Here is a 13,832-nt window from a genome sequence, read left to right as displayed (position 1 = left end):
ATGAAGGCTAGCTGCAACGCTGGCCGAAACGTTGGCGCATTTTAAATTATGACGATGCGGTCTGATACCCTGAAGAATTTTATTGAAGAAGGTGTCTGATTGTCTGTGCATGACTGGCAGACCATTCTCCCTCAAGAGTCGAAACCAGAGAAGATAGTCTACATGGACACTGAGCTCTGGAGCGAGGTCGATTCAAAGGTGTTCCACTAGGCTCAGGTCGAGACTGGACGCACCAGTCAATTTCAGGAAATGTTATTGTCCACAAACCACTGCCGCACTGCTGTACAGATGCTACTGTATGAAATGCTTTGTCGCCTTGCTGATACGAACAGTCATGGTCGACGAACTGTTAGTCTACCACACACAGTACACAGTGCTTTTTAGTATTTTCTTAAGCACAGTAGGGGAACCACGCTCTAACCACGAGAAACAGCCTAGTATCTTAACACCACCTCCTCTGTACTTCACTGTTGGCGCTGCACTCGGAGGCATTCGCCAAACGCATTGGATTGTCACAGGCCATAGTGTGATTCGTCACTTGAAATCTCTCGTTTCCGTTCATCCACTGTCCAGTGGCATCGCTCTTTATTCCACCTCAAGAGCCGCTTAGCATTAGCTACACAAACATGTGGCTTATGAGGAACTGCTCGACCATAGTACCACATTAACTCCCTACACGCAGCCACTGTGCTGGCTGGATTGCTGGTAGTACCTTGCCACTCGAAGTGATTACTTCCACTGGTTTCAGGCGATGTTTCACAACTGTCCTCCATAATTCTCTACGATATCTGTCTGTCAGTATATGAGATCAATCTGAACTCGATTTAGCAGCAGTCGTTCCTTAAAGTTTCCACTTCAGGTCCACATCTGTGACATGTGACATCCAATGACTAGCACACTCATGTTTAGAAAAAACAGAAGACCTTGAACGATTAGAGATAAGACGTTCATATTCACAGGGCACGTACATTAGTATATTCTGCAGAAATTATCAGCATTTGAACTTTTTCAGCCTGTTGTTCAAGGTCAACATAGATATCGTCGTGCAACACCACCTACCGGTAAAATGTCCCTGCAGCTCTCGTTATCACTATAAACAGAAGGTAATGAATCAATGTGACTTGAGCAGATGTGCAGGATGCCTCGCAAATGTATGCACGAACCATGCCATCGAATCGGTAAGTTTGAAAGATGGTGGATTATTGGCATGAGAGAATGTGACGCATCCATCTGGGAAATCGCTGCTCGTGTGGGATGAAGTATTTCTGCAGCGCAATGGCGTGTGCAGAATGGTTCATGGAAGACCGTAGAACACGACAAGATGGGTCAGGCCGCACTACGCACACCAGCCTCAGAGAAGATCAACACCTCATCCAGATGGCACTGCTCACAGGTCTGCGTCCTCCTTGGCGCTGGCACAACAGAGGAACACTGTAACACGTCGTACACTTGACAATCCGTCACTGTTTGTTATGGCATGGGTTACATGCGCGTCGTGCACTTCTCCACCTACCTTTGATGAATGTGGAGAAATACGCTAAATGGCAGTAGTGTACGGAATGACGTCACTCAGGACAGGAATGGCATCAGGCAGTGTTTACGGATGACTCCAGGTCCTGTTTGTTTGAAAATGATGGCCCATTTTGGATCGCCACAGACATCGGGAGCGGCATCACAGTGGACTATATCCACACAAGACATACAGCGCTAACCCAAGGCTTTATGGTGTGGGGTACTATTGGATAGAACCACAAATCTAAGGCACTGTAACCAGTGTAACCTACATGAATGGCAGCCTGCAACCTGTAGCCATACCCTTTCTACACAACACCCCAGACGCCATTTTTCAGCAAGGCAATGCATGACCAGATGCTGCTGCATGAACACATGCCTTCTTTGTGTCGTGGGATATCAGCCTTTTGCCCTGGCTCCCCATATCACCAGACATGCCAATCGAAGATATGTGCGATATGGTGAAACAACAGGTGTAAACTGTGACCTAGTGTCAGCCACCAGAGAAACTTTGGAACCAGGTGAAGGTAGCATGGATGGGTATACCACAGGACGCCATTCGCGCCTTATGTGTGTCGATGTTATTATGCATGGGATAAGTTATCAGGGCCCATGAAGGATCCTGTGCCTACTAAGCAACAGGACACATGCTGAATTTATGCCACTGAAATGCTAATCGTTTGTGTACATGTACATACTAACGTACATGTCCTGTGAACATGTTCAAGATGTTCTGTTTTTTCTGAACATGAACGTACATGTTCGAAGTTGAAAAAGGGCAATCCATTTGAAGTGTCCATTTTCATTTAATATGAATTACATTCATCTAATAGGATAGTGAGGAGAGAGAATAGTAATGCAAGAGCTTAGAATAGCAAACTGGACTGCAGTGTCGATATGCGTAACTACATTTAAGATGGTGATGGTTTTTATTTCTTTGCTTTCTGACAGCTCCGTGGCCATCTTATTTCACTCTTGTTTTACATTCAGGCGCTAGCACAGCCTTAGGTATCACTGGATTTGAGACATCAAGACAGTGTCCGACAAAAAACAGCGGACCCGAGTGGTCAGCAGTGACTCTGGTACTGGCAGAAAAAACGGTCGGTAGTGTGATGTGTCGTCAGTGTGCAAATTGTGTCGCCTGGCGATTCCTGGGGGACTGATGCTATTGTTCGTTTATGACACGTCTCCAGCCTAGCGGCCAAGCAGTGCTGAGGGAAAGAAATTTTACCAGCAGGAGGCTGGCACTTTGCAGCATTCAGAAAAGAGCCTTCATCAGATAACAAACTCTTGCTTTCCTGAAGAAACATGGGAAGCTGCAAAATAAGGGCACAGCCTCAAGTGCAGTTTTTTGCTTCCCTAGGCCTGTGATGTAAGTCTAGCTGCTGGGAGCAAAAACACAGTAGGTAAAATGGCTTGTGTCGTTGGCAGGGCAGATTATGGCTAGAAGTCTTTTTTGGAGCAGAGGAGTACGAAAAGCATCCGAGATTTAACGTAACTGTTCTCTTGGTGGGATTTCAGCAAAAGAAACAATTACACCACTGCTGGACTGAGAGTTCTCAATCAACGACTGTCACTCATGTCTTGCTTGGTGGGAAGAAACGAGCAGGCTGTTCGATTCAGATAGAAAATTAAGGAGTTCATCGCTGGTCTTGGAGCTGAACAGATCTGTGTAGGCTGTGGCCTCCACTCCAGCAGCCAACTGGGCTTTCCAAGTTCATATTGCCAGCAGCATAAATGTCAGCCTCCACTTCCCACCACCACCACCACCACGACCACCACCACCAATGCATTAGCTGATGCATGCATTTCTCTGTCAAACAGTCAGGAAAATAGTCCTGTCTTCGTTTAGCTAGAAACTCAGGCGTAATTTCAGAACATCAGTTGCATCTGTAGGGCACGTTCTCAAACCTTTCTAGTAACTCTGTGCACACCAGGATCACTAGGTGTAAACCATACTGTGAATTTTTATAACTTTACCTTTAATTTGTCAGATGTGTTCCACATTTGCGTTTTGTTTAAATAAATTAATATGTTGATTTTAAATTATTTTTGTTGACACTGTCAAGTAATCACATTTCAGCATGATGCAGCTCTTCACTGTAGGATCCACAGCTAGGGCCTTGTCATTCCATCACGTTAGTTAATCCATTTACACACAGTAATTCATCTTGGGTCATAAAGTAGTGTCTGACTCCTAATTAATTTTCTGTGTCAGGTTAACAACTGAAGCACATAAATTGGCGGACCTTGCCAGGACCAAGCCGACACAGGACATTCTGTGATGCAGTCAGGCATCATCTTTCTTATTTACTGTAAATAATTTTGGCAAATGTACTTTCAAATGCAGTTGTTTTAAGTTCATTGCAAGCACACATAAATTATTCATATATTTTATTTTCAACTTCATGACTATGGATTCTTGGATTCTGCTCCATGTCTGATTGATTATCGGCTTAGTTAATTCAGTCTTGTAATATTTTGGATGGGCTATGTGTTTTATTGCTGTGAGTTGTGATAGACTGTGATGAGGGAAGGTATTAGTCATAATAAGGTTCAGTTTATTAGGTTTTGTATTGTAGCCAATACACAGTTTGAATGAGGACACGAAGTAAGATGCGACTTGAATTGAGCAGGCTAAAAGGAAAACAATAATCTTCATGGACCAGGAGAAAATTACAGGCGATGTTCATTCAGGAAAGGAATAGCTGATGTTTCCCACGGAACAATCAACTCCGATTTAAATGGTTCAAATGGCTCTGAGCACTATGGGACTTAACTTCTGAGGTCATCAGTCCCCTAGATCTTAGCACTACTTAAACCTAACTAACCTAAGGACATCACACAGATCTGTGCCCGAGGCAGGATTCGAAACTGCGACCGTAGCAAACTCCGATTAGTAGTGATGCTAACAGTAATGTGATGGAGAGCACATGGCTGCAAAAGAACGAAAATAAAGAGAGTAGTAGACACATTAAAGGAAAGGACATTAAAGGAAAGTACGGGACCTTGCCATGACATGTAGAAATGGACTAACATTATGCAGTTGCAAAGTAAACGAGAGCAAGAGGCTATGACGACAGTGATGACGGTGGCTACAGATACATCATTGTTGACGAACGTTTTCACCAGACATGTACTGAGATGGGTGATCATGGTTTAGGCATCACAGATGTTTCTAAGCAAATGAGGAAAGATGCCAGATACAAAGAAATGAGAAAAGAAGCACAAAAAGCCAAGAAAGAAAGCAAAGATGTGGGAGAAAATACACGAGACGACATCAAGATGTATAGGTAAAGATGAAGGAAATTAGGAACTGGCTTAAGATGCTAAGAACCTAGCTCAGGAGCCAGAGACCAAAGCACAAAAAGCCGAGAAGATAGCAATAAAAGTGAGAGAGGAATGCAGGCAGACAGTAAAGGAAAGTCATGAGGCGATGAAGAAAATATCCAACAGAGTTGAAAACTGGGGTTATCTATGGATGTAGAGAAGGGTCAGTCGAAATTTAAGGAGGGTCAAGGAAATATACAGAAACAGGTTGATAAGATGGAGGAACACATTGGGAAACTTGAGGACCCTGTCAACAACAGGACGCAGGGAGTAACAAATCTGTTAAAAGTTCTGAGTCGTTAAAAATAGATGAAATTTTTGGAAACTGGGTGCAGGATTTGATATGACAACCCCGATATAAATTGCGTAAATCGAAGAGGTAGAGACATATTCAAGAAATTATCAACACATGTAAACAGAAGAGAATCAAAGAGGTAAATAAAAATCATAGAAGTCTGGAATGCTAAGTCAAGGTTGCAAGAACCCGTTCCAAGTGAAGCACGCAGTTGTGTGCCACTAAGCAGAAATTAGATCAAGGCACATTCATAGAATTTGTAGACCCGAAAAAAAGCTCCGACAATTTAAAATGATGCAAGATGTTCGAAATTTTGAGGAAAATAGGGCTAGGCTATAGGGAAATACAAGTAATATACAATATGTAAAAGAATCAGGAGGGAGTAATAAGAGTAGAACATCAAGTACAAAATGCTTAGATTAAAAAGGGTCTAACACAGGGCTGTAGTCTCATGCCCCTGCTGCTCAATCTATACACCGAAGAAGCAATAACGTGAATCAAAAAAAGGTTCAAAAATGGAATTTAAATTTAAGCTGAAACGATATCAGTGATAAGATTCGCTGATGACATTTCTATCCTTAGTGGAAGTGAAGTAGAATTACAGGGTCTGCTGACAGCAATGAACAGTCTATCACTACAAAACATGAATTAAGATAAAATCAAAGAAAGATGAAAGTAATGAGAAGCAGCAAAAATTCGAACAGTGAAAAATTAAACATCAGGGTTAGTGATCATGAAGTAGATGAAGTTAAGGAATTCTGTTACCTACGCAGCAAAGTAATTCAAGGTACATGGGGCAAGCAGGACATAAAAATCAGACGAGAACTTGCAATAAGGTCATTCCTGGTGAAGAGAAGTCTGCTAGTATCAAACATAGACCTTAATTTGAGGACGAAATTTCTGCGAATGTACGTTTGGAGCAAAGAATTGTATGGTACTGAAACTTGGACAGCGGGAAAATTGGAAAAGAAGAGACTCGAAGCATTTAAGATCTGGTGCTACAGAAGAATGTTGAAAATCAGGTGGACTAATATGGTCTGGAATGGGTTCTCCCAAGAATCGATGAGGAAAGCAATATATGGAACAAACTGACGAGAATAACAGAGAGGATAGTAGGACATCTGCTAAAACATCAGGGAATAATTTCCATGGTACTAGAGGTCTGGAGGGTAAAAATTGTAGTGGAAGATAGAGATTGGACTACATCCATCAGATAACTGAGGACATAGGTTGCAAGTGCTAACCAGAGATAAAAAAAATAAAAAAAAGCAGACGTCACCACACTCATAGTGGTAGTGAATACCACTATGGACATAGCAAAGTGGAAATTCTCATGGCGAGGTCGAATGGTAAAAAGAAAAACTAATGTAATAGAAAGTCAGGGTATGCGTAAGTGGAGAGGAGCCTTTTAGTTTCAAGCATTCTATAGAAGTATGGAAGTTTCAGAATTGTAAAGACAATGACAACATGATTCACCCCAAGACTTCCAAATTTAACAAGCCATTACCACCATCGTGGCAGTTAGTATACAAATCAGAGTTTGTGTGCGGATACCTCTAGGAACTGTGGCAAAAATGATTTGAGGACATGCTGCAAATTACTCATCCTGCTAGGAGTTTATGGATGCCTTCGTGTCGAATTATTATTTCTGTGAGACACAAGAAAGGATAAAACATAAAATAAAAATAAATGTCGTGTGACGAAGGCCTCCCGTCGGGTAGACCTTTCACCGGATGCAAGTTTTTCGATTTGACGCCACTTCGGCGACTTGCGCATCGATGGGGATGAAATTATGATGATTAGGACAACACAACATCCAGTCTATGAGGGGAAAAAATCTCCGACCCAGCCAGGAAGCGCACCCGGGCCCTTAGGATTGACATTCTGCTACTGGGGGCGGACATAAGATGATTATATGTAAAGATTACACTGGGTCCAGTTTCAAAAGCCCAGAAAAATTCTTAAATGCCGTATTGATGAAGAATCGATTTTTAGATGTTCCATGCAATCCGGGGGACATTTTCCGATATTGTTCCGTGAAATTATCGTCAGATTACCAATACGTTCTTGTGTGGAGATGCAACTAAAATACACAAACCGCTATAAACACTTCAGGAACTGGAGTATACATTCGATGAACACAATATTAGGGAGAGAAGATGAAGGCAGGAGAGTAACTCCAACAGACCTCTGCATTGCCACTAGCATAATAATTACAATAACAAGAATGGATCTTTGGGAGGTGTTTATCAGTTCCATTGCATGTTATGGGGAGCTTATGTGGGCAATTATGGACTGCAGAGAAGAGACCGTTATAGTAGGCTGTGATTCACTCACAATGGAGCAGCTGCCAATTGAAATAGAGAACGGCCATAGATTATCGAACTTAGGCCGCCAAAGCCGCGAAGTGACCAACATGGGTACAGCTCATCAGGACGATGACCGAATGAAGCTGTGGGAGAGGCAGAGTTTACACTCATGCGCACTTTGCAAACAGCCAAATAAACATACTAAAGTATGAAGACTTATCGGATATGCGATTAGAAGAGGAGGAGGCAACGAAGACAAAAGACATCCATCCCGCAGTTAAAATCACGATAGTGGATATGAAACTAAGAGTAATTATGAATAGTGGGAGCCATACTTCAGCGATAGCTGAGACAGCATTTAAGAGGTGCACAGAGGATTTCGGTTAGCCAATATTATCACCAAGAAAAACAAAAGTAAAAGTAGGCATAATGGGCAAAGTTCCTGAAGTAAACCATCAGCTGAGGCTTCAGCTGGTTTATCAAGGGCTTACTCTGTTAGGAAATTTACAAAACTAGCCACTGATTTGGTTATTGGCATGGACTTCCTGAGTAACTACCATACAGTATTAGATCTTGAACAAGGGAAAGTCATTCTTTAAAAGGAAGATCCACATCCATATTGAAGAGCAACCCGTTTGTGCACAAATCCCAGCAAGTTGCTTGAAACTCTGCATTGAATGACAATAATGCTTAGATATGTCTGTGAGCTGGGGAAGGAATGAAGAAAGGGTATGTGAAAATGAAGAGGCAATAAAGCTAGAGATCTGTCAGTCCATTAACGAACGAGTGGAGTAGCTTAAAGACGTCGATTCCAACGACAGACAAGAATTGCAAAAAGTACTACTTGGAACCGAGAAGAATTTCTATTGAAACCAGGCGCTATTAGAATTTTTCCAGTATGAATTTAAGGTGAAGGACCGCTGCAAATTATTCTTACCTCTGTCGACTATTCCATTTGTATACAGACACAAGATGATCCAAGAGGCAGGGAAAATTTTAACTTGTGATAGAGCATGCAGTTTTTACGTTTATTGAGGGTTATCGCAAAGAAATATGTGTCAGAAAAATAATCGCTATGGAAATACGCAGGCAGGCAGGCTGCAAAGATTCCATAGGGCGGAAGTTTTCTCGTGCCAGATTTAAGATCAAATTTCTGGTAAAGAGAACTGTATCCTTCTTGATGTCTACCCCCCTTGCATTTTGTTGATGTTATCAGTTTTGCTGCCTACCATTCGGACGGAAAATACCGTTGGCTGCATTCATTCGTGGGATAAGTGGGATACTAGAAGGCTCTGTAGACCAGTAGGTAACATATTATGTCGATAATTTCTTAACTGACAATTAAAAGTGGGAAGACCATAATAGAGCCCTAGATGCGTTGCCCATTGCTCTAAATTAGTATGGGGGATACTAGAGCCATTCTATTGTGGCAGAAGCAAGGTGGATTTCCTAGGACAGGTTATAACACCGGAGGAAATAACACAAAATCCCAAAAAGATAAAGACCATCGCACACTTTCCAACACTACAAACCAAGAAACGTTTGTGGGGATTTTTAGGTATTATTAATCTCTGTAGGAGATTCATCAGGAGTGATTCACTGGCAACACCACGACTATGTGCGTTGACAAGCAAGAAAACACTGTGGATGTGGGTCGCGACCGCTGAAAGCGAATTTCAAGCATCAAAAAATGCGCTGGTAACAGTTTCTACACTGGCTAAATTAACACATGGCAGATTGACTAGATGGGTTACTGAAACCTATTCCTTCGAGGATTGGACTTCTCAGTCACATATGTTCAGGCGAAACGAATGCAATAGCAAATGTCTGTCTGAAGACATCGAGGATAACCACTTCAGCTTATTTTCACTGGGATATGTGGTCTTCTAAAATTGCACTATCATTTCAATGTGCGAGACCGAAAAAGCAACAGAAAATGGATCAGGCACTGAGGCAGGTGAAAGACGTATGGAAAGAGGGGTCAAGCAACAATTAGGCAGTTTTACTTTGTGTGAAAGGGAGTTCTTTTCCATCGCAGAAGTGCTACCGACTCACTGTGTATACCAAGGAATTAATAAACGAGTTTATTTGGTATACCCACTTCCTGTACACTAATTCTCGTCTAAAGAAATGTTTCGAAAAACTGAAAAATTTGTGTCATTTCAACAATATGAAGTGCTGGATAAGACAGTTTTTTTTTCGTTTGTAAGGCATGTGAAAAGGCGAAACCATCAACACAGATGACACACACTCTTCTCTACCCGACTGCTCCTAAGAAGCTGCGACAACTTGCAGCAGCTGATTTAAAAAGTCCTCTCGCGCTCTTCTCTATCCGACTGCTCCTAAGAAGCTGCGACAACTTGCAGCAGCTGATTTAAAAAGTCCTCTCAATTACCACGCCATGGTTTTCATTACGTGTTGGTGGTAGTGGAGCTGACATCGTAGTTTCTGACTGCGAGACCATTGCACAAAGTTATGACATTGACAGTACATAAGGCTCTGTGCGATTTCCTGAGGCATGTAAGTCACATTGACAAGATCTTTGTCGATAAGAGGTCACATTTCAAATCAGAACGTTGGAGAGCTATTCCGGGATACACAGGGTACAGCTTACATACATTTCAGTGTACCACTCGAGCTTACTGTCATAAAAAACATGCTATTTCGGACATATATTTGAGCTAATTCCAAGATGTGATAAATGAGATCCCACACAGTTCGACACGGGTGCCACCTTTACCTATCCTGAAGAATTCGACGCCACCAGAGAGGTTCAGAGAAATAGTCGATTTCCCACCAGGGACGAGAGTGCAGCATGATGGATTGGGGAGTTGAGCGCTGCACAGAATACGTGATGCAGGGAGAAAGAGAAACGAAAGAAGGCGAGGGTAAGAGAGTACCAGGTGGTGCAGAAAGTTCTCGTAAAAGCCTTCCGATTTTCGAATAAGCACATGAAATTGTGCCACAGATTTTTTCAGTGTACAGTTGCAATGGGGTGCTAAGAAGAATAGCACATGTGAACGCATTTGAATTAGAGACCTTCAAGTGAAAGAGATCATGTATGCGTATGTGTGGTGTCTGTCATTTCAGCCACATGCAAAAGAACGGGCATCACGCATTCATATAATTCATTCAACTCGATGGGCAGTGATCCACAACCTTGAGTGCGGATGCATATTTACGTTCGACTCTTAGCGGGAATCTAAAATCAGCGAGCATGGAGGATATCGGCAGGGACGGTGGACAGGTGGCGCTAAGTGAGAAAGTGAGTCGGCTGGGTGGCGTGCCATGATAGCCCTCGCGTTTACGCCGAACACTGTGTCCGACTGGCTCGAGATTTAAACCAATTGCATAGTAAAGAGAAGATCCTGGGTTTGAGTCCCAGTCCGGCACACATTTTCACTCATCGCCTCTGATCATGCATAATGTCCCGCTGCACTTGTTATCATTAGTTCCTTCCCTTTCCTTTCTCCCCCTCACCTTCAACTTACATAATATGAAAGACATCAGTTGTGTGCTCCACATCAGTCACATCCCCAGAATAAGCCAAAACAGAACATATGAAAGCATATGAAGCAGCTAATGCATCGGAAAATTTGGAACAGGCTACTGTTCTACTACACTTTCCAGTCAGCTTAATGTGACCGCCTCAATAACCACCTTTTGCAGCCCAGACCACTGTAAGACATGCAGGAAGAGCGTCAGCAAGGTTCTGGAAAGTACTGACAGCGGTGTGGATCAAGCTGACTCCATTTCAGTGGCCAGCTGCACTTGATTTTCTTGGTTGAGGGTATGTGGTGCGAACAGATCGATCAAGCTGGTCCTACAGATTCTCGAGCGGATTTAAATGCAGGGAGTCTGGTTGCCAGTGGAATAGGGTAAGCCCACCATGGAGCTCTTTGAACTACGCACGTATACTGTGAGCTGTGTGACACATTCCATTGTCCCACTGAAAGTCGCCATTACGCTGAGGAAAAACAAACTGCATATAATGAGAGGATATGGTCCGTGAGGATAAAAAAAAATGGTTCAAATGGTTCAAATGGCTCTGAGCACTATGGGACTCAACATCTATGGTCATCCGTCCCCTAGAACTTAGAACTACTTAAACCTAACCTAACCTAAGGACATTACACAACACCCATTCATCACGAGGCAGAGAAAATCCCTGACCCCTCCGGGAGTCGAAACCGGGAACCCGGGCGCGGGAAGCGAGAACGCTACCGCACGACCACGAGCTGCGGACTCCGTGAGGATAGATGCATACTTGTGTTGGTACACTGTGTCTTTCAGAATGACGATATTATCCAGGGAATGCCACGAAAATAATCCCCAGACCATACCGCATGCAAGGTGTGTTCTTTCAGAGTTTCACACTATATATAGCCAACGGCCATCTGCCCCATGGAACATAAAACGTGATTCTTCTGTAAAGGTCATCTGTCGCTGCTAAGTGGATGTTCAGCTGTGGTAATGCCGTGAAAACTGCAGCCTTTGTGCTGATGAACAGCGGTAAGTATGGTTGCATGAACCAGGCACCTGGTACAGAGGCCCATACACACCAATGTTCTACGTACAGTAGTTGAGAAGATACCGTTGGTAGCCCCTTTTTTCATAAGGGCTTCTCAATAGCTCCATGTCTATTTCCCTGTAAACATCTCTGGAACCATCATTCACGCCTGTCAACTATTGGCTGTAGTGTACTCCAGTTGCCTCAGTGCTGGCATTAGATAGTGCCATTTTGTCAAGCATATCAGACTTTAGCGGCAGCAGCACGCTAACAGTGTAGAAACTTAACCGTTTAGGAAATGCTTCCACCCTTGTCCCGAAAGTCGACAATAATGACATTCTGGACGTCGGATATATCTCTCAGTTTTCGCATTACGACAACGGCTGCACTGTTGTCCACGATCCCTCCCAACAAGCTTTGTATGTGCTCCAGTGCTAGTACTGCCACCTGCTGTCTGTGAGTGGTTGTAGCAAGTTGGCCTCGCCCATAGGTGGTGGTCACGTGAATGCAAATGTATGAGCTCGAACAGAAATGAAAGCAACATTAATGCGTCTCACTGTGAATGCCAAAAAATGCTACTTGGAGTGCTAATGCTGTTAGAACGAAAGACGTATGGAGAGAAAAGTATGCATGTTTGATGAGACGCCCCAACATCTGGCATGCGTGGCCTTGTGAGCAGCACAGAGGCATCATTCACATAGCAATGTTGAGATGCATTAGGAACTGGATTTGTACATTATGCCAGGTGACTTTAGGGTGAGGAAATAGATAGTTATCCTTTATAAGCGTATCGAATTTACAAGATTATTATGATTGTCCTTTAACTAGTAGACATAGATGTCCAGTATTTCGTCCATATCATCAGCACGTTGGAAGCGACTATTTGATATAAATGCACTCAGGTCCTAGCCAAAGTTTCAAGGGAGTGGACACTGATTTTGGCGGAAGTTTATGAGATTACAGTTTTTCAATATCAGAGAATGCATGAACGGAATGAACGCTCAATAAGAACAGTTTTGTTTTCCTGGAAGCACATATGGTGCAAGTTCGGAGAGGTAAGCAAGGACGACAAGGGCGATTCACGATTGCAGGGATACGAGTTCCGCTGTGGCACATTCAGTCGTACATAAATCAGCAACAGTCCCATCTTTAGCAATGGAATATTACTGGACATGGAGTGTATTGGTTACTAACGTTTCCCGTTCTGTTGTTTAACACCATACAGCAGAGTCATGCGGCACCAGATATGGTAAATAACATGAAACAGAGGGATGACAGACACACATTTCTGAGCATACTGGATTACCAAACATAACGAGAAGAATGATGTACCTGTAAGAATTTAAGTACTTACACTTATATAAAGGTATGTAATTGATGTAGTTTACAGAGTAACATAGAGAGCATTTTACGCATTCACTCGTCTTCACATGCGATTTTGAAAGGTATAATGACTTAATGTGCACAATGTGTAGAAAATATTGTTTTCCGTATAGTGAGATTTTTTTGACAGATAAACTTTTCAGCACATAAAGCTCTGCTAAAGTGGATATCGTAGAAAGGACAACTGAACAAGGATGATATCTGGATACAAAAGTACGGTACCACCAAGCACAAACACCTCAATTTGTATACCATGATTTTAAATGATATAATTATTAATAACTCTATCTTTTACTTTAATTGCACGTTTTACAGAGCGAACAGGTTTCTATGAGCTTACAAATTGTGAAGACTGTTGCACATAATGCATGGCATGAGTACAACACTTGGACTAATACTAATCAACTGACGTAACCCACTAATCTTGTACTAACTCCAACAGCTGCAACGATTTATATTCGTGCTGTACAAGAGATAGAATAATTGTGTTGTC

At 42.6% G+C, this 13,832-nt stretch overlaps 1 protein-coding gene across 1 annotated transcript in view; it reads right to left on the bottom strand.

Annotated features, from left to right (window-relative positions):
- Window positions 1-13,832, bottom strand: part of LOC124595678 (gamma-interferon-inducible lysosomal thiol reductase-like) — a 105,060-nt gene that overhangs the window by 968 nt on the left and 90,260 nt on the right. The window lies entirely within an intron of this gene.

This window comes from Schistocerca americana, chromosome 2 (genome assembly GCF_021461395.2).
Source record: "Schistocerca americana isolate TAMUIC-IGC-003095 chromosome 2, iqSchAmer2.1, whole genome shotgun sequence".
Classification (NCBI taxonomy): domain Eukaryota; kingdom Metazoa; phylum Arthropoda; class Insecta; order Orthoptera; family Acrididae; genus Schistocerca; species Schistocerca americana.
The sequence above is the reverse complement of the archived record's forward strand: the minus strand, read 5'-3'. Positions and strand labels throughout refer to the sequence as shown.